The 25,121-nt window shown below is 43.6% G+C and overlaps 1 long non-coding RNA gene across 1 annotated transcript in view; it reads right to left on the bottom strand.

The window, feature by feature from the left end:
- Positions 1–303: 303 nt before the first annotated feature.
- The window catches only part of LOC143272389 (uncharacterized), a 32,374-nt gene continuing 7,556 nt past the window's right edge, over positions 304–25,121 (bottom strand). Inside the window, exons 2-3 of the long non-coding RNA XR_013049903.1 lie at positions 20,443–20,524; positions 304–435 (exon numbers count right to left, since the gene is read on the bottom strand). This is a non-coding gene — a long non-coding RNA (uncharacterized LOC143272389). The remainder of the gene's footprint in view (positions 436–20,442; positions 20,525–25,121) is intronic.

Raw genomic sequence — 25,121 nt, 5'->3', positions numbered from 1 at the left:
CTCAGCTGGAAGAAACGTTGGCACTCTTAAATATTGAGTCTCTCTATAGTCTCTCAGAATTATTTAAAAATAAAAAAATTAAGAGGGTACATTTGTAATAAACAGAAGGATATGGAGATGGTATTTATATCTGGATAGTAATTAATTTTCTTCTTCACAGCTTTCTATATTTTCTGTGCCTCTTAGACTGAACATATGGTATCATTATAATTAAAATAAAATGTAGGGTGTATTTGAAAGGATTGCGCATCTGCGGCACTAAAAAGCAGGCGGGAAAGCTGACTTCACGATTCCTTCTGGAAGCTACGTTCACGACCTGGTTTCTCTACAGGAGCATGGGCCGCTCACTGCCTCTGAACAGATCCACTAGGGTGGGGGCTTCTGCCCACTTCATTTCCTCCTCCGGTGTCTCTGGAATCTTCCCTTCCTCTGTGCCTGCAGAGAACAAAACATGCACCCTGGTGAGAGCACCACCTTCATGAAGGCAGTTCCTCACTGCAGACAACAGACCTTCCAGAGTTATTTATGGACCACAGGGCCTGCTTCCCTTTCTCCAGCCTCCCCCGCCCCCTGCTAGACATGCTCCCTCTGAATGGCTGTCAAGATGACGTTATTGTTCCCTAGATTCCCACTTACCCCACCAGCTTTCCAGCATCCTGGTTTTTGCTGTTGTTTGTTGTTTTAAAACAGGATTCAGTTATGATAAAGATATGTATGCAACATAACAATGCGATCGGATGGACACTCAAATGATCAGATATATGCATCTGTAACTATTCCAATAGTGTCCTATGCAATAAAAAGGAATTGGATTTCCATAGAAGATTCTAAGTAAGTCACCATGTGACCAGGCTCTTCCTCTTTTTGAGAGACTGATGAGAGGCCAGAAATTTAGGACAGATATTTCTGAGAAAATACTGGAAAAGAAATAATAATGGGGAGATCTTTTAAACTGTGAACCAATGTATGGCCCTTTGTGTGTGTGTGCGCGCACACACACACACCAAAAAAGATGTGAAAAATTCTTCCTGGCCTACAAAGCAGGAAGCAGCAAAAGCTTAAACATCCAGATCTGGGGATACCACGCTGTTGGGAGATGGCTTGTCTTGTGTGCATCAAGCCCTGGGTTCAATTCCGAGCACTGTATAAGCCAGATGTAGTAGTGCTTGCTTGTAATCACAGCACTCAAGAGGTGGAGGCAGGAGGATCAGAAGTTCAAGGTCCTCCTCGACTACATAGCAAGTTTGAGGTCAGCTTGGACTGCCACCATGAGACCCCGTCTCACTGAAAAATAAATGAAGGAATCACATTTGGTTCTGGACACCTTTGGACAGCACAGAAGGTGTAGTAAGTCGGGAGTCTGGGAGCTGAGTGTCCGTGTTTGTGCTTTCTCTTTAGAACTCTGGTACCTTGAAAGAGTGTCTCATGCCTGTATGCAATGCAGTAGCAGCAGCCGAGTGTGATACCAGAGACACAGAGGCCCCGATGAGACGGATGAAGGGACCCACCCCTCCTTCACTGGAGCACTGGTGTTGCTTCATCAAAGCATTGTTAAAATGGGCTGTCTTACAGAGCTCCAGCCGTGCGGCTTCACAGGGAACTTTTCTATTCCTATGATAAAACACCACGACAAAAGTGATTTATAAAAGGAAGTGTTTAATCAGACTTTTAATTCCAGAGGGTTAGAGACCGTTAAGACAGAGCAAAGGCATGGTGGCAGGAACAGCTGGAAGCTCACATCTGGAGGTAGGATGCAGGGAGCACACTTGGGATGGCACAAGTCTTTTGAAACCTCACAGCCTGGTCCCACTACCTCTGTGACATACCTCCTCCAACAAGGTCACTCCTCTTAATCCTTCCCAAACAGTTCTACCAACTGAGGATCGGGTGTTTAAACATGGGATCCTATGTGTGTTTGTTGGGAGTGGGGGGCGGGGGGAGTATTCTCATTCAAACCACCAAAGCTTGCTTTTCTGATTATTCAGAAAAGTGTATTTCCTTTTCTTCTTGTTTTCTCTTTTCTAAGAGTGTTTTCGTAACACTTGAGGTTTCCCTAACACTTTGTTTGGCCTTCCTCACCTGTCTCTTATGCTCCTCTCCCCACAATGTAGCTGTCTACTGTCTGTGGCTGACATCTATTTTGGCTTACTTCAAACAGCATGGCCCTTTTCCTTCTCCTCTCCATTCCGTTCCTCTGGGCAGCTGCTGAGAATAATAGCTTGCTTGCCCTGTGTAGTAGAATATTATTTTAAGGTGTGTTATTTTGTTTACATTGCATTTGTTTAACTCTGTGAAGCTGTGTTACTGTGCCTGTCGAAAACACCTGATGGTCTACTAAAGAACTGAATGGCCAATAGCAAGGCAGGAGAAAGGACAGGTGGAGCTGGCAGGCAGAGGGACTAGATAGAAGGAGAAACCTGGGAGAGGAGAGATTTAGGAGCCAGAGGAGGAGGAGACTCCAGGGGCCAGGCACCCAGCTATATAGCAAGTCATGAAGTAAGAAACAATGAAAGGAATTTATACAGGAATAAAAAAGGAAAAGCCCAGAGGCAAAAGATAGACAAAATAATTTTAGTTAAGAGAAGCTGGCAAGAAATTAAACCAGGCTAAGGCTGGGCATTTATAATTAAGAATTAAGGTATGCCTCTGTGTGTGATTTATTTGAGAGTTGGGTGGCAGGCCCCCCAAAAGGAACAAAAAACAGCAAGAACACTCTGTGTGGTTTTTCTTTGAAATCTAATAAAATTGTTCTCAAGCTTCAAAAAATGGTTAAAATCACTCTTCACCTTAGTGATAAATCTTTTAGATTCTGGATGTAGTATGAAGGTTTCCTGATAGTCATGAAGATGGTGGGGCCATCTTCAAGTAAGTCAGGCAACCTGACTCTGTTTGGAAGCTACCAGATTCTCTCCTGCTGCTCTGGTAGTCTTGGAAAAAAAGGCCTACCAGTCACACAGCCACTAAACCACCTTTATGGCAGTTTGTACTTTATGGGTATGTATGGAGAAAACGACACAGTGTTCCCAGCTGCTTGCTCTGGCTCTTCAGGGTGCAGGCCCAGCCGTGACTATTTCAAATGGCTGCCCCAGATTTTGTGGCTATCTCAAGCCTTGATGACCTTGCAACCATTTCTGCCCAGGCCAGAGGGAGACCACTTCCCCTGCAGAAATTGCCGTGACTGGTATAAAGGGAAAATCATGCTTGGTATAAACACATATCTTCATATGTACGATCACTTGGTGAGTGTCTTCGTTTGCTTCCTATTGCTGTGATAAATACCATAACCAAAAGCAACTCGGGAGGAAAGGGCCCGTTTCAGTTTACACTCACAATCCATTGTGGGCGGGAATTTAGGGCAGGACAGGAACTCGAGGCAAGAACTGAGGCAGAGGTCATGGAGGAATGCTGCTTACTGGCTTACTCCTCATGGGTTGCTCAATCTGCTTTCTTATTCAACTCAGGATCATCTGCCCCTGGCGACACTGCCCATGGTGGCCTGAGCCCTCCCACATCAACCATTAATCAAGAAAATGGCCCACAGGCTTGCCTATGAGTCATTCTATTGGAGGCATTTTCTCCACTGAAGTTACCTCTTCATCACTGTGGCTTGTGTCAAGTGTACAAAAAGATATAACTGGACAGAAAGGTAACTGGCTGGGAGATGCCCCACCCTATTGCTTCCTCCTGATGTTGCAGCATCAGGACCATAAAAGCTTGTGTGGAGTGGGTCTCTCCTGGCTGACTTAGTCATGGCTGACCTGGTTAAGAGAAGGAAAGGGCAGCAACCGTCGAGACCGTGGAGCTGAGAGGTAGGCGGGGAGAGCCGCAAGAGTAGCAGCTTCACAGCTGAAGAACGTGGAACCACTGAGAGCAGCCACAGCACAGGAGCCGGGACGGAAGCTCTGGGAACCACTTGCCTGGGACAGGAGTAGAGATGGTACCATCAGAACTGTCAACAGAGCGGTCGAGAGGCCAAGGCTATAACAGCCACAGTGGCCACAATGTCTACATCTTCTGACCACGTGAGCAGCAACAAGGGCCTTCAGTGTAATTGGATATTTCTCGCCTGCCTGCCAGTTCCCAAATAACTACTCAGAGGCTTATATTTTGGACATTAGCTCAGGCTTGTTGCTAATTCTTATACTTAAATTAACCCATAATTCTTATCTATGTTTAGCCATGTGGCTTGGTACCTTTTCTCAGTACAACAGTCTCATCTTGCTTCCTCGGCATCTGGCTGGCAACTCCTGACTCCACCCTTCTCCTTCCCGGCATTCTTAGTTTGGTTTTCCCGCCTGACTTCCTAGCCAGCTATCAGTCTGTCAGCTTTTTATTAAACCAATTTGAGTGACAAGTCTTTACAGTGTACAAGAGGATTATTCCACAGCGCTCCAGGGCTCAGGAATCTTGACTCGGTAGCCCCTCAGCAGCGCTCTGGGGCTGAGGAGTCCTGACTTCCTATTAGAGCTGTACCAGTCCCGGAGCCTAGGGCCCCTCTGTCGGGGGCTGTCTGACATCGGCGCTGTTGAAGACACCACCTGTGGCTGCTCCGGCCTTTGTGCTGTCACTGTTCACTGCTGTCAAATGCCAATGGATGCAGAGACTGCCAAAGACCAGAGGGGCTTCTTGCCTACCCATGATTTTATGTGTTGGTAGGTGTGGGTGGGAATATGAGACAGGGTCTCCTGTATAACAGGCTGATCTTGAAGTTGCTACATGGTTGAAATTCTGATTTTCCTGTTTCCACTTCCCAGGTTCTAGTATTACAGGCATGTACTACCACACTTGTCTTAATCACAATTTCTATCCTGTAGAGAAAAAAGATGTTGATGTTTTCCTGTCAGCTTAGGGCTGCACATGAATCTACTAATATTTTAACTATCGTCTGCAGCCCCATAGCCCTGCAGATGCTGTACTGCTCAGGCCTTGGCCTGATGGGATTTTGAAATCTATTTATTATGTTTACAGTGTTCTGTCTACATGCTAGAAGAGGGCACCAGATCTCATTACAGATGGTTGTGAGCTTCCATGTGGGTGCTGGGAATTGAACTCAGGTCCTCTGGAAGAGCAGTCAGTGCTCTTAACCTCTGAGCCATCTCTCCAAACTGCCAAATGTAGTTTTAACTAAGTCTCTATTGTTCAATTTACTAATAAAGACTTGGAAGTCAGATGTTGGGGTGAAAACCTGCTAGCTCAGAGAGGCTGAGAAGCAACCAGCTGACCTTCCTTTTTTAACTGGAGTCCCAGCAAGAGAGCATCTCTCCAGCTATCCCAAACCAAAAAGACCACGAAACTCCAAATCCCTCCCTACTCCTTCCTGTGTGTCTCTCTATCCATTTTTCTCCTTAATCTTTATGGCTAATTTCTGTCAACTAGTTGCTGGCGCCGTACCCTGATTCAAGGTTGATTTTATTAACACAGTCTTGGGTTTTATAGTGCAATCAAATATCCCACAACAGGATGTCTACCTTCCAATGGTTCTGAAGTGGTATATGGAAATAGCTAGAGGCATCTGAGATGCTCCCCCCACCAAAGGGAAAAGAGGGAGAGATGGAGAGAGGGAGAGAGAGTCAGGGTTGTTGTTTATAATGCAGAGATGCCCCCACAAAAGTAGTGTGAACTTTATGATTTTCATTATCAGAGTAACAGGCGTTTTTGTCGTGGAAACTGTGCTGACTCTCCCATATCTATCCTCAGAGTGGACGGGCCCACACCACAGCTGTTGGGAATTACATGGCTGCTGTCTGTGTTCCCTGGGAATTGCCCTGGGATATCAGCAGCCCTCAGGCAGTCAGTGTGTGACTTATGCAGGGGTGCAAGGGGTAGCATGGCACTGTTGTGCCAGGAAAACATGGCCTCTCTGTAGTCACCCATTGCCTCTGGCTCTTACAGTCTTTCTGGCCTTTCTTCTATGATGGTCTGAACACTGGAGGAGGAGTGTGATATTAATGCCCCACTTAAAGTGGAGCAGTATCTTATTCTGTGCACATTGACCAGTTGTGCATACCTATGTGAATTGCCATCAGATGCAAGAAGCTTCTCTGATGAGACTTGAGAAATGCATTGCTCTATTGGTACAGAGATAAGTCATGATGAATCAGTTCAAGATGGAGCCTGTATATGGCTGTGGTAGTCTGAATGAGAATGGCCTCCATAGTTTCAGATATCTGAATGCTTGGTTCCCAGTTGGGAGAACTGTTTGGGAAGGATTAGAAGGTGTGGCCCTGTTGGCAGAAGTGTGTTACTGGAGGTGGGCTTTCAGGTTCCAAAATCCCAGGCCATTCCCTGTTAGGCCTCTCTCACGGATGCTTGTGAATGAGGACATAAGTTCTCGGACGAGGACGTAAGTTCTCGGCTACTGCCCCGGTGTCACGCCTGACTGTCTGCCGTCAGGCTTCCTGCCGTGACGGCCATGGGCTCTAATCCTCTGGAACCGTGAGGCCCAAATTAAATGCTTTCTTTTAGAAGTTGCCTTGGTCATGGTGTCTTACCACAGTGGTAGAAAAGAGACAGACCCTGCACCATTTTGGGGACCAAGAACCTGTGACTAGATAGGTCATAGACCCTAGGGGGAGAACCTACTGCCATTATTCTGTTCTGGTTTGTGTTTCTTTGATTTCTTTACTCAGGGCCTTGCTATGTAGGACTGGCTAGCCTGGAACTCACTGTGTAGACCTAGTGGGTGGGGTTTAGCTTAGTGGTAGAGAGCTTGCATATCAAATACAAGACCCTGGGTTCCATTTCTAACACACACAGTCGCAAAAAGACCAAGTCAGCCTTGAACTTGTAATGATCCTCTTACCTCTGCTTCCCAAATGCTGGGATTATAGGCATGTACACCATGCCAGCTCATTAATAACTTTTTAGTGGTAAGCAAGACTTCCATGCTTGGTGTGAACTGTACTTGGTCATGATACCCTCTATTCTGTCAGTTTGGTGGTTCCCTCAGAAACACTAAGAAGTTCTACCATGTTAATTTTTAAAATAATATTGTTATATTCAATTTGCTTAAAACTTGTTAAGAATCTTTGCATGACTAATACTAGCCTGTAGTTTCATTGGCTGTGTCTGGCTTTGTTACTAGATTAATGCTGACTAGGTTAAGTCTGAGTTTCAATGTATTCCTCTTGCTCCTGCTTTCTGGAAGCCATTATGGGCAGTTAACATAATTTTTTTCCTTAAACATTTGGTATAATTCACTAGTTTGCTTTTCTGTTGCTCTGATAAATCCCATGACCAAAAGCAACTCGGGAAGAAAGGGATTTATTTAAACTTAGAGTCTCACTGAGGAAAGCTAGGGCAAGAGTGGTAGGCAGGAGCCCGGAGGCAGGGAAGGAAGTAGAGATAGAGGACCACTGCTGACTGTCTTGCCCACTCATGCTCAGCTACCATTCACTTGATCTTAGCCAAAAGGCCGAGAAGCGATCAGCTGCCTTTCTTATACAGCATAGTAGTTCAGTCAGAAACACCAAGGAGTTATCCTGCACTATCACTGGATTAAATGAGGAAGGCTTCATGGATTGTCATAACTAGGTAATCTTATGGTCATCTCCCTCCCGTCCCAGCTCTAGGACTCAGTGAGCGCTCCAGCAACGACCCAGCCCTTCATCCTCTTCCTCTGCCTTTACCACTTTATGACCCCCCCCATCCCTGACACTTCCTCCCCCCATTCATCCTCATTGGCCTCCTGCAAACCAGGCATGAGATTGCCAATCATTTTTGTCACTCTATGTAGAAGTAGAGAGATGGCTTGCCTCAGATGAGCCCCCAGTAGACAGCCTTGCCTTTGCTCAGTGCCTTTCTTGATTCTAGACAACATGGAGAATGTTCTGACAAACAGGCTAGCTTGCCTCAGGAGCAGTCGTAGGCCACCAGGAGGCAGTATGGGAAAAGGAGCCTGGGAACGGGCTTGAGTTGGAAGTCTGCATCTAACTGACAGGCACTCTTGGGGTTCACCTCTCAACTCCCTCTTCTGTGAAATTTGGACAGTACTATCTACCTGGTGGGATTTTTGTGGGAAGCAAAGGAGAGGAACTGTACTATGAAGCACAGATTCTAGATTCAAGGGAAAGCAGGAACATGGCAGCTTTTCTGACCTCGTGTTGGATATAATCCTGACTATATTCCCTAAGAACTCAATTTGGGTCAAGTCGACCTTTGAAGATTTTCTGTGTTCCCAGAAGGAAGCATTTGATTATATGTGTGGATATGGTTGGTCATGCACATGGTCACACTCTCCCAGCCTACTACAAGAAGAATGCCAAAGCAGATCTGCTTGTGGGCATATAATGTATGTCTGTGTACAGCTGTGTGGGGGTCCTGCCCCCACGTTTTCCCCCTAGGGTACTCTTTTTTTTTTTTTTTTTTTTTTTTTTTTTTGGTTTTTCGAGACAGGGTTTCTCTGCGTAGCTTTGCGCCTTTCCTGGGACTCACTTGGTAGCCCAGGCTGGCCTCGAACTCACAGAGATCCGCCTGCCTCTGCCTCCCGAGTGCTGGGATTAAAGGCGTGCGCCACCACCGCCCGGCCCTAGGGTACTCTTGAGCAGGGAGAAATGAGGAATATGTAGATAGAGATATAGAGGAGACAGTTAGAAACACAGGATTGCCTCGGGAGGGCCTGGGTCAAAACCCACCAGCTCCTTCTGGCTCTTCTGAAGGGCTTTTAAAGGAATGCCAAGGGGTGGAGCAAAAGACACCTCCCCATCCCCCCCACCCCCGGCCTCCACAGCCAAGTGCAGACCATCCCAGGCACCCTGAGACTATGCATGTGGTCAAGCCATCCCCTAATGTAGCCCTGCTGTGTAAAGCAAGCTCAGATCTCACTAGGAAGCTTTTATAGGCTCCCACACGGCTGCATGGCTATACTGGAGATTTCCAGGAAATTGATCAGTTATATTTGATTCAGATAATTATTCTATTAGTTTTTAATCCATGGGTAGGTTTTAATGAAACCCTCACTCTTATCACTGTAGATGTGATGAAGCTCAAATCAACATGAGATGTGGCCTCTGCTTAGAGGGATTTGCCCATTTAGACTCTTCAACATTGGGGAGGCATGTGCAGAAATGTACTGAGGAGGAGGGAGGAAGAGATCCAGCCTCGGTTCAAGTGGATACAGGGTTTGTAGTCTGCTAGGATTATTCTGGAACTCTTTTTCCTTCTTTCTTTCTTTCTTTCTTTCTTTCTTTCTTTCTTTCTTTCTTTCTTTCTTTCTTTCTTTCTTTCTTTCTTTCTTTTTTTTTTTTTTTGAGACAGGGTTTCTCTGTGTAGCCCTGGCTGTCCTGGATCTCACTTTGTAGACCAGGCTGGCCTTGAACTCACAGAGATCTGCCTGCCTCTGCCTCCCAAGTGCTGAAATTAAAGGCATGAGCAATCATGCCCGGCTCCTGAATTATTTCTTAAAAGATTGTCCAGTGCAGATTGGTCAGTCTTGAAACTGTTCATACACAAACAACAGAAATGGACTCAGCAGGTTATATTTATATATATTTGTGCATACAATACATATAAACACACACACACACACATATATATATATACACATGTGTATGTAATAATAATAATGAAAGTAAACAAGGCCATCAAATTGAGAGTGGGGGGACATGGGAGGGGCTGAAGGGAGGGAAGAGAGGGAAGTGATGTATCTCTATTTCCATTTTTTAAGTGAAAAATAATTTATTTATGTATGTGTGTGTGTGTGTGTGTGTGTGTGTCTGTACATGAGTGCAGAGGCCATAAAAGGGCCCATTCCCTGGAGCTGGAGTTGCAGTGGCTGTGAGCTGTTGACTTGGGCACTGGGAACTTAACTGTCATTCTCTGCAAGAGCAGTATGCTCTCCTAACTACTGAGCTCTCTCCGTCTCATTCCTGAACTTTTGTCCTTGCTAGGGTCTGCTGCCTACAGTCATACTCGACCACACCTGATCTTATCTGTCTTCTTGCTAGCTTCATCTTCAAAGACTGGCTCCCTCATGGGATAGGGGACTTGGCCATGGAAACTTCCAGCTTTACATCTATGTGGTCTGCAACCAGAGAGACAGCAGGGCTGTCTTCCAAGTTCTGATGAGGCTGATGCCACAGAAAAGTTCTGGTCAGTGTTGTGGCTCTCTGTCCTCTGGGCATGACATGGCCATCCAGAACATCTGTGCTTGCTCTCAAGAGACCCTTCAACATTGGGCCCGTGAGATTGAGGGTTCCAAGAGTAGTGTATGAGGTCTAACCCTTGGTATGGCTATGTATAAGTTGCACACCCCTGCAAGTCACCTCTCATCCATGCTCCCATAACCAACCCCAACTAAACACATCGGCTCAATAAGCCAGACTTGGGTAGCACTGTTCTTGGGTCTGCTGCTGGTGCTGTATCTGGGTTAATGGCTGTCAGATCATGGCTCTCCAGGACAACTAAAGCCACACTGCTCTCCTGTATCCACTCCTGGCTGGATTGGCATGCTCTGGAAACTGATGTCCCACTCATGTTACCTACACCACCCTATACCAGTGCCAGAATGCAGTATCACAAAAGCAGGTGAAGGAGGCTTCTGTTAGAGGTTGCGGATGTGAATAATGACCACATTATTATATATTAAATATTAAACTTTATTTAATTAAACTATATTAAACTTTACTGTGGAGGAAATACGTAAATCAGCAAAAAAATAATTAGTGAGCAAGTTCGTGGTTTCGTAAAATTCTGTTTTGATATCAATAATATGTTGTCTTTTCCTAATGAGAACAGTCTACTTGCGTTTTTCTTGTTTTCTTTTGGAGTGGGACCCTGCCTGGCAATGCCTTTTGACAATATAAACAAACCTGATCCCATAATTTTCCAGAAAATTGTTGTGGTTTTACAGCTTAATGCATGTCCATGACGTGAACAATTATCTTATTTCCTTGACAGTGACCTTTAAAAGGGCCATATTAAGTCATGGTTTAGAACACACAGAATTTGGGTCACCTCTTTTGTCTGTTCCATAGTACATTGGGGTTCTTTCATTACGTGACCACAAGTGCCTATAATTACTGGTATTGAGATCGCTGACATTAAGATATGGGCATGTAGTTCACTGGTACAGTGTTTGCCAACATGCACTCACTCCCCAGGGCAGGACTGATCGGATCTAAAACTGAGATAACTGTCAGGAGATTCATCAGTGACACTTTCAAAGGGAGAATTCTGATATCCCAGCATCTGTCCTGACTTTTATAATTTCTTGGGATAGGATCAGAAAGGACCCAAGACCAAGCAGAGGTAAGGTGGGTACTCAATTCACTGACGTGGTGGTAGTATATGAAGAAAAGCACTAATGTGTCCAAAACTGTGGAAGAAAGTGCTTTGAAAGAGAGGACACAAGAGCTCTGAGGTTCCTGAGAAGGGTAGGAGAGCTACTCCCAGAGCTGGGAGACAATGAGGTGAAAAAAATATTGGGGCGAAGAGTTTCAATCCAGACACAGTGAGGATAAAATGCCAAGATTTGTTGTACTATTGAGGTAACCAAGCACAGGGAATAGTTGAGCAACCTGGGACTCCACTTGGTTTGGGTTATGAGTGCATTCCTAAAAATAATGTGCTTGTCAGTCTGAGACCCTTACCTGTGTGCCCAACACACACACACACACACACACACACACACACACACACACACACACATACACTCACTCAGTAAGGTAAACTGTGTCCTCCAAGTGAACTTTTAGGGAGAATCTCTTATTTATAATCGTATGCCTATGTATAATTTGGCACACATATGATTACAATCAGATGCATTGTGGGAAAGGACACATACAGTAGAGAAATGATTATATAACTCAATTAGAAGAGAACGCCTCCGACTCCACTCCTTGGTAACAACCCTCTCCTTCATCCCGTTTCCACCTTGTGGGAATACAGACATGCGCCACCATGCCCAAGTCTAATTACCTCTGTGAAGGGAATACTTGATAACGACTGACAGTGAATGAAGGCATAAGGAAGGAGGAAGTTCCCAAATTCTAAAAGTTGTCTCAAAATTTTAGAGACAGAGACACTCATGGCCGCTTGGTAATCTGACTCCAGACTGTATCTGGCTCATGCCGCTGGCCTGCTCCCACTCTTTGCCAGGTAGAGGGTTGTCAGAACAATCAGCTCAAGCAGAGGTGCTGCCCAGAGCCCCTCAGGGGCACAGATAAGACTGAAGGGGAGAAGTCGCCATTGGGGAAGCTTGTTCGCTAGGACCACCCAAACCCCTAAAGGGCAGCAGGCGAGCAAGGGTATGATCTGTGCCAAATGCCAGAGAAGGGAGCTCCAGGTTACTCGCATACTCTGGAGTTCTCCAGAGTAAAAGAACCAATAGTGTATGTGTGTATATATTTGCATATGTATTCTCATGCATATGTAATGTATACTCTCATTATGTATATCATGTATGATTGAATCTATAGATATGTGTATATATGTTTTACGTTATTTTTAAAGCCAAGCCAGTTAACCCTCTGCTGTCTACAAGCTGGAGAACCAGGAAGCCTGTGGTATAATTCAGTACAAGACCAGAAGCAGGAGAACCAAGTAACTCATAGTCCAACAGCCTAAGAACCAAGGGCGAAGAGAGGAGGAAGCTAATGTGGGCCCTGTGGTTCAAAGGCCTGAGAACCAGGAGAAGATAAACATCCCAGCTTAAGAAGACAAATCGCTCATCTTCTGCCTTTCTCACTGGGCATTCAGTGGATTGCCCACCCATGTTGGAGATGCAGATCCTTTTGACATAGTCATACTGATTCAGATGCTAAGCTTCTTCAGAAATCCCAGACACATCTCAAAATTATATTTTATTTGCTCCCCAGCAATACCTGAGTCCATCCACTTGACATATAATCGTGGACACCCGAAGAATCCAGGATGGGCTAAAAGCTTCAAGGATGGGGGCCACACACAGCAAGCACTTCTGGCCTCTCTCCCAATGGCTCCAGGGCAGCCTACCACTCCTTCCCACGGAAGCTGACATCGCTGTGACTGAAGACGCCAGGCCTCTCATCCGCAGGGCCAATTAAACATGTCCAGAAGGATGCTTCATAGAAACACCCCTCTTAGAGTCACACATGCAGAACTGCAAGGGAGTGTTGGCAGCAGTTTGCAATGCTGACTCATTGGCATGACATGTTTTAAATACTTCCTTAGTTCTTCTCTGAAATATTTTCAAAAAATTTATTATGCCTTCATGTGTGTGGGTATGTGCATGCGATGATATGCATCCGGAGGTCATAAAACAACTTGTGGGAGTTGGATCTCTCCTTCTACCATGAGGATTGAACTCAGGCTTGAAAACTGGCAACTTTACCCAGGGAGCTATCGTACTGACCCATTAATACTGCATCTCTATTTATTTCATTTAAAATGAAATATGAACATAATTCTTTATTAGGATGCTCAAGAATGCTACAGAACACATCTGACCCATGCTGGGGAAGGAAAAGGATAAGGGCTCTCACAGTGGGTGTCAAACAGCCCCACAAGCCATCCTCATTCACCAAGGAGAGGATGGATGTTCCTGATAGCATTGTCTCTGCTGTAAGTTCCAGCCAAATAGCCACCATTTCCCTGGAGGCCTTCATCCTAGCACAAATGGGCTTTGTCCTTGCCACTCTTCAAGATGCAGGCAATCAAACTCACCCAGGCTGCCTCTGAGTCTGCAGAACATCCCTTGGATTGTTCCTGCCCCGATAGCCTCAAGCACAGTTGCAAGTGGGTGAGAATATAAGGTTACACACATCAGAAACACACAGAACATTAATAAATGGCACTTGGGCATAGACCTAACATTATCAAACTTCCTCTTCAAATGATGGTGGGCGAGAGGGACTGCTACCCCAAGAATGCTCCTAATCTGTGGTAACGTTCATGGAGATCTTGTATGCAAAGGCATGAGGGGCCAGAGTTACCACCATCCTACCCTGAGCAGCAGGCATTTGCAGACGAAAGTAGACACTATCCCTGGCTTAGGTTTCTCCTGGTTCTTCCTGCTGTAAAACGGTGACATTCTGCCTCTCACTTGTCTTGGGTATCGTTTCATTTTCTTTTTTTAAGAGAGATTAAAAAATGGTAGAAGAGAGGTTGAGGAAATGGGAACAAACTAACCTGTAAGACAAATTAAAAAACAACAACACAGAAACCTGATGTAGTACAATATCTATAATAGAAACTGGCTGAAAACTCTACATGCTAACAGACAACCCGACACACAAGTAGTGGCGGGAGCAGACAGGAAAGGGCAGAGGCCACAGGCCTACCCCAGGAGCCTTTCGGTAGACTGCTGAATGGTCTGCATCTGCGGCTTTAACCTTCCTCTTTGATGGTAACAGAACAGGCGATGGCAGGCCGGGGGCCCTACAGGCGCATCCTAGGGCCCGCTTGGAGCGCACAAATGCTTACAGGTAACTTACAGAAGGAAGAGTTTATTTGGGCTTATGGTTCCAGAAGTGGGGAGGCATGGCAGCCAGTGGTGGGCAAGGCACCCAGAACAGGAAGCCCAGAGCTCACATCCTCAACTGCTAGCACAAAACAGATAGGGAGAAGGTGGAACAGGAGTACACGAGGGTGGTGGTGGTGGTAGTGGTGGTGGTGGTGGTGGTGGTGGTGGTGGTGTGAGGCTTTAATCATAAATCTGCTTCCCCTGCCATGTACTTCCTCTAACAAGGACACACCACCCAACCTTCACCAAACACTGCCACCAGCTGATGACCAAGTGCTCAAAAGCCAGAGCCTATAAAAAGACCGTTTTCATTCCAACCGCTACACAATGAGACTGTGAGGAGTTCAAGGTTATCAGGAGCGCCAACATTTGGGTCACATCAATCTGGATGGAACTCCACCTTCTTGACTGGCAATATATGACATGCTTTTTTCTACAGAGCGTCTCTCTCATGGAACCCAGGCTGCCCTCAAACTTACTGTGTCTATTAGGATGAACTTACTTCCAATCCTCCTGCCTTCACCTGCTAAGTGCTGAGGGTACAGGTGTGTGTTCCACCATGTCCAGTTTCTGAGGCATGGGGTCAGGATTTTGTGTACACTAGGCTTGCACTCTGTCAGCTAAGCTATACCCCCAGCCCTCTGTGAAAATCTGATGATCAGCAGCTAGGGGCATGCAGTCCCTTGCTGCCAGTCATTAACTTTTGTAAGCATGCAATAATGACAACAGGTGATCAGCAATTCTGAACTCCAGGCTGGGGACATTGCAGCAGCTTATAGCTTCAGTCTAGAGCTGGGGGCAGTGACAGTAGATAAGGACAACTAGTTAGTTTGCTGCTAAAACAATGTTGGAACTGGGCAGTTACAGCCAATACTGGGAGGAGCAATAAGACATAGTCTTCCTCTTTCCTGACTCCCAAGTGTCCAGCTGTGCTGTAGCAGATTTTTATGGTCTACAGGACAAATGAGGTTTGGAGTCACTCTGAAAGTAAACTGCCGTTTACTAAGAACATAAATAAATAAATGGGACCTCATGAAACTGAAAATCTTCTGTACAGCAAAGTACACCATCATTTGGACAAAGTGGCCAGCTACAGAATGGGGGAAGATTTTTACCAACTATAGATCTGATAGGGAGCTAATATCCAAATGTATATAAAGAACTAAAAACAAACAAATAACCCTGTTTAAAAATATGTGGTGATATCTTATTTGTGCTGAAATGTGATATTTTATTTGTATGTTAATAAATAAAATTGTCTGGAGATCAGAGGTCAAATAGCCATAAAACAGAAGTCAGGCAGTGGTAGCACACACCCTTAATCTGACCACATGGCAGGCAGAGTCTCTGTGTGGTTAAGGATACAGCCAAGCGTGTGACACAAGTCTTTAATCCCAGTACCAACCATAGAGACCTGGAGGTCTGTATAGATAGGCAGTGATGAGGAAGTCATGTGGCTGGGCCTAGAGCCAATGAGAAGGCAGAACAGGAAGGCAAAAAAAGCACGGGTTAGATGGGAAGAAGCTCTCTCTCTGTGGAAGCTACTGCTGGTGGTAAGCTAAAGCTAATCATTGCTATTGCTCTGATCTCTTTGGCTATTACCTCTGTATTTGACTCTGTGTTTCTTATTTAATAAGACCATTTACACTGGGCAATGGTGGCGCATGCCTTTAATCCCAGCACTTGGGAGGCAGAGGCAGGCAGATTTCTGTGAATTCGAGGGCAGCCTGGGCTACAGAGTGAATTCCTGGACAGGTTCCAAAGCTACACAGAGAAACCCTGTCTCAAAAAACAAACAAAAAAAACAAAACAAAACAAACACACAAACAAACAAAAAACCAGAAAAGGTACCAAGCCATATGGCAGAACATAGAAAAGGGGGAAAAAAGTGACTGCCAAACTTTGCCAAGACAAGATAGGACAGTCCTTCAAATTTCCCTGCTTCTCAGTAATGTCTATCAGATATACTAGATCTGTAGGTCAAAGATGGATGCCCCAACATTACAGAAGAACTTGGGGTAACTCTCCGGGAAGCCAGCTGTTTCTGTCATCTCTTAATTTTTGAAGTCACTTGCTCTGCATTTCCTGTTTACTCAGGTAATATTATATCCTCTCAGGTCTTTGATGGGGTTAAAGACTAGAAGTTACAGCTATAGTTCTCCCTAATCATGGTAGAAAGTAAATTAGGTATGAAACTCTGGACTCTTCAGGAGAGGACAGCTGATGGAGTATTTTCTCTATTTTGCCAACTACAAATGGACTGGATATTGTAATTGTAATTCTTACTTGATAACTGTTTTGTTATATATAATTTTACTATGTTAAACCTAAAGCCTTCCTTCTTAATTAGGCAAAAGGGGGAAATGTGGAATATTCCTTTACACTGTGTAAATACATGCCACTGTGATTGGGTTAATAAAGAAGCTGACTGGCCAATCGCTAGACAGGTAGAGGTTAGGCAGGACTTGCAGACAAAAATAGGACATGAAAGAGAAGAAGGGAGAAGTCTCAGAATCCTGAGGAGATGCAGAGAAAAGAGAAAAAGATGTGCTTGCCATACTGAGAAAAGGTGCCGAGCCATATGGCAGAGTGTAGATAAAAAATGCAGGTTAATTTAAAATGAAAGAGTTAGATAGTAACAAACCTGAGCTATTGGCTGATCATTTATAATAATAAGTTTCTGTGTGGTTATTTGGGAATTGACTGACGGGACAGAAAACTCTGTCTACAGGGTCTAATAAAATAAATGTAATTCTATTATAATCTCAAAAATAAAATTTCAAAAATTGCCTACAGAGGAAACAAAAGAAGTAATGGAAGGAAAAAATCAGTGAGTAAAAATCAAAAAGAGGCTGGGCATGATGGCACATGTTTTTGAGCTATACTCCCAGTTTCTTTTTATTTATTTAGTTTTTGAACATCTGATCTGCCCAGTACTAGGAATGGAGAGGCAGGTCGATTTGCATGCCAGTCTGGTCTACATAGAGTTCCAGGATAACCAGGGCTACAGAGAGAGACCTTGTCCCATAAACAAATAAAATGGGGCTGGACAGATGGCACAGAGATTAAAAGCACTAATTGTCCTCTCAGAGGCCCCAGGTTCAATTCCCAGCATCCACACAGCGGCTAACAGCCACCCATAGTCCCAGTTCCCATGGTTCTGATGCCTCTTCTGGCCTCCTCTGAACGAAGTACACATGTGGTGCACAAACATACACTGAGACAAAACACCTAACAACATAAAATAAAAGCAAATCTTTTTAAAAATTAAAAAAAGAAAAGAAGTTGGGGGTATAGCTCAGTAGGGTAGAGTGCTTGCTTAGAATGTGAGAGGCAATGGGTTTGATCACTATTACTGCATTCACTAGTCATGGTGGTGCATGCCTGAAATCCCAGAATATAGAAGAAGAAGGCAGGAGGATCAGCTGTTCAAGGTCACCCTCAGCTACAGAAAGCCTGAGACCAGTCATGGCTCCATGAGACACTGTCTCAAAAAAAAAAAAAAAAAAAAAGAAGAAGAAAGGAAAGAAAAGAAAAATTTAAATCAAGCACCAATTAGAACATGTGATAGAAAAAAAAGAAAACACACATGTGCATGTTTGCCCACATCCGTGTGCATGCACATAAACACATATGCACATACACACAGTGATGCATTTCCCCTCAAGGTAAACAATGAATAAGGAAAATCAAGATAGCTATATACAAATAGTTAAGAAAATACAAAATAGAGCCGTATACAGAATTTTCTTTATAATTACTGTGGTGTTTCTAGCAAAGGCTAGAATAATCTATCTAATACTTTGGAGGTTATTGGTTATTCACTAGAGAAAAACAGGAAACTCATAACTCATTCATAAAAGTAAGGTTCCACATGGAGCAGATCTCCACATTTTAAATTCAAGTCAAATATTTTCGTATTTCTTTCTCCTTCCTGAACATTTCAATCCTAAAGCCGTTAGAAAGTACAGAGAAAGCTAGGTTTTCACCCGGAGCCCACTGCCTTTGTGGGATATTGGTACTGAAAGGAGCAATTAAGTGTGGGGCGTTTACCTACCACCCCCACAGTTCCCCAGAGTTTTCTTGAGTGCAATCAGCAGGAAATATTAGATAGAAGGATTTATTGCAGAGAATATCGCGGAGATAAACAGATAGAAAATAAAGAATAGCCTCAAGAGGGCCTGGAACCTATTCCAACGGGCCCCAACTGTCTCTGGCCCAGGGTTTTTATAGAGACGGCCAAGGGATGGAGCAAAAGACCTCCTCCCCCAGCACAGCCAAGTGAAGACCATCTCAGACACCTGCACTGGGCCCCGTGGTCCTGATCATCCTCTATTCGGACTTGCTGGGTAAAACCACAAGGAACCTGAGAACGGGCTCCCACAATTAAGTAGCCCAGAATGGGGGAGGTGGAGCCCAGAGGGGGTAAGGACAAACACAAGCTAACCCAGCATGGGGTATGAGAGCCCCAGCGGGGTGGTGAACAGGGCGGTATTGTTTGGTCTGTGAGAAGCTGAGCCTGGGTAGGGTGAGGAGACAGTTCACTGGGTAAAGCATGGCATGGGGGGGGGGCACAAGAAGAGTGTCTATGTAACATGGTCTGGAATCAAATGACAGAGACTGCCTGTAACTCCAGCTCCAGGGAAATCTGATACCCTCCTCTAACATCTGTGGGTACCACGCACACATGTGGCATAGACTCATACAGACACACACACCTACACATAATGTGTCCTTTGGTAACCAGACAGATCTTTTTTCAAGGTATTCTCCTTCCCAGTGATTTTTCGGCAGTTCCTACAGGTAGTTTTCTTTAGATTTAGCCAACTGAGCCCCTTAGGTCTGTGAGTTATGTCTCATTTTAGAAAGGTTGTCAGCTCTTATCTCTTCAAATGTTTTCTACTCCATTCTACATCTTTTCTCCTATGGGACTACATTCACACATATACGAAGTGCTCACACTCACACATACCTCAAGTGCTCACACTCTGTTTATTGCCTCCCCCTCCACAGCACTGGGGATTGAATCTATGTCCTCATACATGGTAGGCAAATGCTTTACCACAGAGCTACATCTCCAGCCCCCTTGCTCTTCCCTCCTCCCACTCCTCCTTCTCCTCCCTCTCTCTCTTTCACCTTATGTCACTTTTAACACTTTGCATTCAAGTTCAGTAATTTCTATGTCTTACCTGCTGTTAAATGAACTCATCTGTATCCGTTGCTTTCCTATTACTCTGATAAAACACCATGGCAAAGACAACTTAAAGAAGAAGGAGTTCATTTGGGGCTTACAGTTTCAGAAGGCTAGAGTCTATGACGGTGGAGTGGAGGTAACAGATGGTAACAAAATTCTTCTAGAAAGACCACACCTCCTAACTCTCCCCACACAGCCACCAACTAGGGACCAGGTATTCAGATTCCAGAGACTTCAGGGACCTTTCATTCAAATCAAGGCATCAGGTCATACTTTCGCACTGCTGGCTTTCTCGTTGAGTCTTTGTTAAGTTTTCATGTCTTTAAGGGAAATTCTCAGATAGAAGGGGTTGAGGCTTTTAGAACCATGTCAGAGAGTTGATGGTGAAGGTAAAGGAAAACTTTTGGATAAGAAACGAAGAATCTCAGTGGCCAGCCGTATGGTGAATTGTGTATTGGAGGAGTTGGCAGCAACAGCGTGGAGACAATAGCTTACTCCAGGTGGAGGGCAGCAGAGGTGGAAGGGCCTGGAAGGTTTTGAAGAATAACGAGGGGCAGTCAAAAGGGGTGTGGGTGTGATCAGGATACACCGTGGAGCACAAAATCAAGGCAGTCAGCATTTCAGCATGGAGTAGTAAGGACTCTGTAGCCTCTGCCGCTCTCTGAGGAGTTACTGACCGCCAACAGCTTCTGTGAATGGGAGAGTCATTCTCTCTAATGGGTGGGTAGGTCAACTGCACTTCAGTGGATGACCCCACAGCTATAATTATATGGACAACACAAACTGGGCTGGGTGTGGTGGTGCATACCTTTAATCCCAGGACTCTGTGTTCACGAGCAGTCTAATTTACACAGTGCGTTTCAATCCAGCCACTACTACATAGTGAGACCCTGTCTCAAAATAAATAAATAAATGAATAAATGAATAAATAAATAAATAAATAAAATAAAATAAAATTTAGAACACTCCACATGTTGGACCCCATCAACACATTGAAACCATGCTGTTTGGTCCCTCTAGCTATTAGAATTGTGAGCCAAATAAATATCTTTGCTTACGAAGTTACTCAGCCTCAGACATTTTGTTACAGCAACACAAAATGTACGAAGATACAAATCATAAGGGCAACTTGGGAAAGAGCTTTTTCAGCAGAAGGCTCAGCCAGCTCTCTAAGGGAGGCGTTTCCATGGCATGTCACATACAGGCTAAAATGGCTTCAGGAGAGTCAGCAATGTAGAGAGAGGACACATGCTTATAGGCATTGTAAGCATTTTGGACTTTCATCTGAGCTAAATGAGAAGCCAGAGAAGGGTTTTCAGAAAAAAAATCATATGCTGTTCCTTAGATCAGGATGATTCTTGGGGCAAGAGCAGAAGTTAGGAGTTGGGGGTCTAGGTGGGAGTTAATGGTGGCAGGGGAGGTGATGAGACATAGTCAGAAAATAGACCTGCTTCCTTCCTTCCTTCCTTCCTTCCTTCCTTCCTTCCTTCCTTCCTTCCTTCCTTCCTTCCTTCCTCTCTCTCTCTCCTCACTCCCTCCCTCCTTCCTTCCTTCCTTCTTAGTCTTATATAGCCCAGGCTGACCTCTAACTCTCTAAAAAACAGAGGATAAGCTCAACTTCTGACCCTCCTACCTCTCCCTTCTTTAGTTCTGGGATCACAGGCATGCTACTTGGTTCATGTAGTACTCAAGAGCACGCCATCTCCTGGAGGATGGTAGGCAAGCACTCCGCTCTACCCACTGAGCTACATCCCCAGCCTAAGTTTTTAAAATTTTACATGGCATCTTGCCAGGTTTCTTAGGTTGAAATGATGAACTCAAGTGACCCTTTTGGGATAAAAAAATGTGTGCCTCCACATCCAGCTTTGTGAATATATTTTGAAGGTTTTGCTGATGGATTGGCTGTGAGGTGTAAGACATAAAGGGATGAAATTCAAGCCAACATTCCACTGTTTTACATGGGACTGTGTACACACATACTCTTTGTGAATGGCATTGCCTAATTTCTGTGTTTCCATATGTCGTTCATCACAAAGTCTGTTTCCATGAGTATCTGAGTTTCATGGTACCCATTATGGTATTTGTTATATCACTACAAAATAATTTATGCAAGTTCTTTATCCTGTTAGCATGAACAGTAAGAAGAATATGCTTTCTGTCTTGTTGGCCATATATTTTATTTGGGGGCTATTTTTTCTATACCTATGTGTTGTGAAATAATCTTTTTGTACACTCTAAAGATGTGTTTTTCTCATTGTTTTAATAAAGAGCTAAATGGCCAACAGCTAGGCAGGAAGAGGTTAGGTGGGACTTACAGGCAGGAAGAGAGCATCAGGATGAAGAAGGGCAAAATCACCAGGAGATGTGGAGAGAAGCAAGACAAATATGCCATACTGAAGAAAGGTACTGAGCCATGAGGTAGAATGCAGATAAGAAATATGGGTTAATTTAAGTTGTAAGAACTAATTAGTAACAAGCCTAAGCCACTGTGGGAGCATTTATAATTAATAATAAGTCTCTGTGTGGTTATTTGGGAGCTGGCTGGTGGGACAGAAAATTAGGTTTACAAATGGCACCCAATGTCCAGCCACATAAAACCTTAAGAAGCTTAAGAACAGGTTCCAAACACACAAAAATATTTCCAAACATAGCTGCCTATTCTCACAGTCTCATGCCAACTACAGTACAGAGATGTGTCTCCCAGCAGCTGCCGGCAAGGTGGAGCCAGCCATTAGTACCATGCACCAACAGCTGACATAGCAGTTTAAGATTCATCTCATGTCATCAGAAAATATTACAGATGCTTAGTAAAGGCAGATACAGATGGAAAAAACCTCTAAGCAGTTAACAGTGTGTTTAAAATGTACATAGGCTTAAGAAACAAAAAAGAGTATAAACAGTCATAGAAAAATAGTTTTAAAATAATAAGAGAGAAGTAAAATAATAAAAAAAATAAACCATGTAGAGATGGGAAATACATAGGGAATCAGACTTTAAATTTTTTGATTGCTGATGAAGGAACAACAGCCGCTGAGAGACATTGGATTATGGAATCTGCTACATTAAACCAACCTATATATTTAAAAAATATCAACTTCAAAATGGAAGTCAAAACATATATTACATTGAGGGAGAGGTTATGCTTTTATTTTCATAGAAAATGAAAGGCTGTGTGGATTTGTTCAAGATTAAAAAACATCAGGTTTGATAAGGGAAGACCACTCAGAAAATCCTGGTTACAGACATAAAGAAATGAACCTAAAAAAGCTACAAGACAGGTTACATATATTTTACCTACTCAAACATAAAACAACAACAACAAAAAATTATCTTTGGCTGACTTGTGTACAATGCACAGTCTGTACTTATATTAATGCAGATATGTAAGCTACCTTTGAAAGTTTATGTATTTTTGGAACAAGGGGACCAGACACCAATGAAAATGAATGGCCCATGTGATCTAGCATCTCAGAGTGCCTCTGTTACAGTTTTCTCAGAGTTGTATGTCCAAAAGAGCTTCAAGGCTACTGTCTAAGATGATCCAGCCTCACAGACTATTTCCAACCAGGACTCAACTATTATCCTGATGTTTCTCAGTATCCCCTAAAGTTACCAGCACCCCAGACAACAGGAAGCAGTCTAGAAAAAACAATGCCTGCTGGGCAGTGGTGACATATGCCTTTAATCTCAGCACTCGGGAGGCAGAGCCAGGCGGAATCTCTATGAGTTCGAGGCTAGCCTAGTCTACAGAGCAAGATCCAGGACAGGCATCAATACTACACAGAGACCCTGTCTTGAAAAAACAAAACAAAACAAAACAAAACAAAAAAACCCCAAACAACAACAACAACAACAAAACAATGCCCACATTCCCAAGAGATGGGGTGGTTTTTGGTCACTTGATAGGTTGTGGATGTTTGTCATCATTTGATGGGGGTTTGGTTACATGGTCAGGGAAAAAGCTAAACAAAGGAGTTCAAAGATCTCTTTCTACAGGAAGAAGGGGGGATATAGTATAGAAATGATGAGATAAAAGGGTGGATTGTTGAGTCTACTTTTGAACAACTATTAATTTCAAATATTTACATTGGTATGGATTTTGGTTTATTGATACAAATTTAGTTTTGTTATACTATATGTATGTTTCTACTCTTGTTTGGGGCATTGTGCTTATACAATTCATTTAAAAATGTAATGTATAATTAAGAATACAGGTTAGTAGTTAGTCATCTATAATAATCAAACTTGTAGTCATATTAGGTATGTTTTCAAGGTTAAACAGATATATTTAGATAGATGATCTTCAAACACTTCAAAGACCTACAGAATATGGCATTTAAAATGTTTTTATAACATAAGGCTTTTCATGACAATGAGACACATCTGCTCCTGACAGCAACAATCTACTTCAGAGAAGATAATGGGCATCAAAGAACCTCCATATGGATGGAGTTTGCTTTCTTTATGGAAAAGGCTAGCCATTTGGGAAAAAAAAACTGCCCTTGCCTTTACTGCTGACAAAATGCTGTCCAAACAGGACCAACAGGATGCAAAAGAATACAACTGCCAAACTTTACCAAGACAGGTAGGACAGTCATTTAAAATTTCCTGCTTCTCAGATATGTCTGTCAGATATACTAGGCCTATAGGTCAAATATGGATGCCCCAATATTGCAGAGGAACTATGGATAACTGTCCAAACACTCAGATGTCCCTGTTGTTAGGTAATATAACATCCTTCTGAGGTCTTTCATGGAGTTAATGACTAAACAGTTAGACTTATAGTTTTCTTTAGTTATGATAAAAAGTAAATTAGGTATAAAACTTTAAACTCACAAAGATAAGATAAATAATAGAATATTTTCTTTAAATTTGCCAAATATAAGCCGGGCGGTGGTGGCGCACGCCTTTAATCCCAGCACTCGGGAGGCAGAGCCAGGCGGATCTCTGTGAGTTCGAGGCCAGCCTGGGCTACCAAGTGAGTTCCAGGAAAGGCGCAAAGCTACACAGAGAAACCCTGTCTCGAAAAACCAAAAAAAAAAAATTTGCCAAATATAAATGGATTGGATATTGTAACTGTAATTCTTACTTAATAACTGTTTTTGTTGTATATAGTTTTACTGTATTAAAGTTAAAACCTTCCTTTTTAATTAGACAAAAAGGAGAAAATGTTGTGAAATAATCTTTTTGTATACCGTGAAGATGTGTTGCTCTTATTGGTTTAACAAATAGCTAAATGGTCAATAGCTAGGCAGGAAGAGGCTAGGTAGGACTTGTGGACAGTCAGAGAGTGTGGGGATGAAGAAGGGAGAAGTTTCCAAGAGACGCAGGGAGAAGCAAGATGAACATGTTGTGCTGAAAAAAGATACCAAGCCATGTGGTAGAATGTAGATTAGAAATATGGCTTAATTTAAGTTGTAAGAACTAGTTAATAACAAGCCTAAGCTACTGACTGAGCATTTATAATTAATAATAAGTCTTTGTGTG

This window comes from Peromyscus maniculatus, chromosome 3, assembly GCF_049852395.1.
Source record: "Peromyscus maniculatus bairdii isolate BWxNUB_F1_BW_parent chromosome 3, HU_Pman_BW_mat_3.1, whole genome shotgun sequence".
Taxonomy (NCBI): Eukaryota; Metazoa; Chordata; class Mammalia; order Rodentia; family Cricetidae; genus Peromyscus; species Peromyscus maniculatus.
The sequence above is the reverse complement of the archived record's forward strand: the minus strand, read 5'-3'. Positions and strand labels throughout refer to the sequence as shown.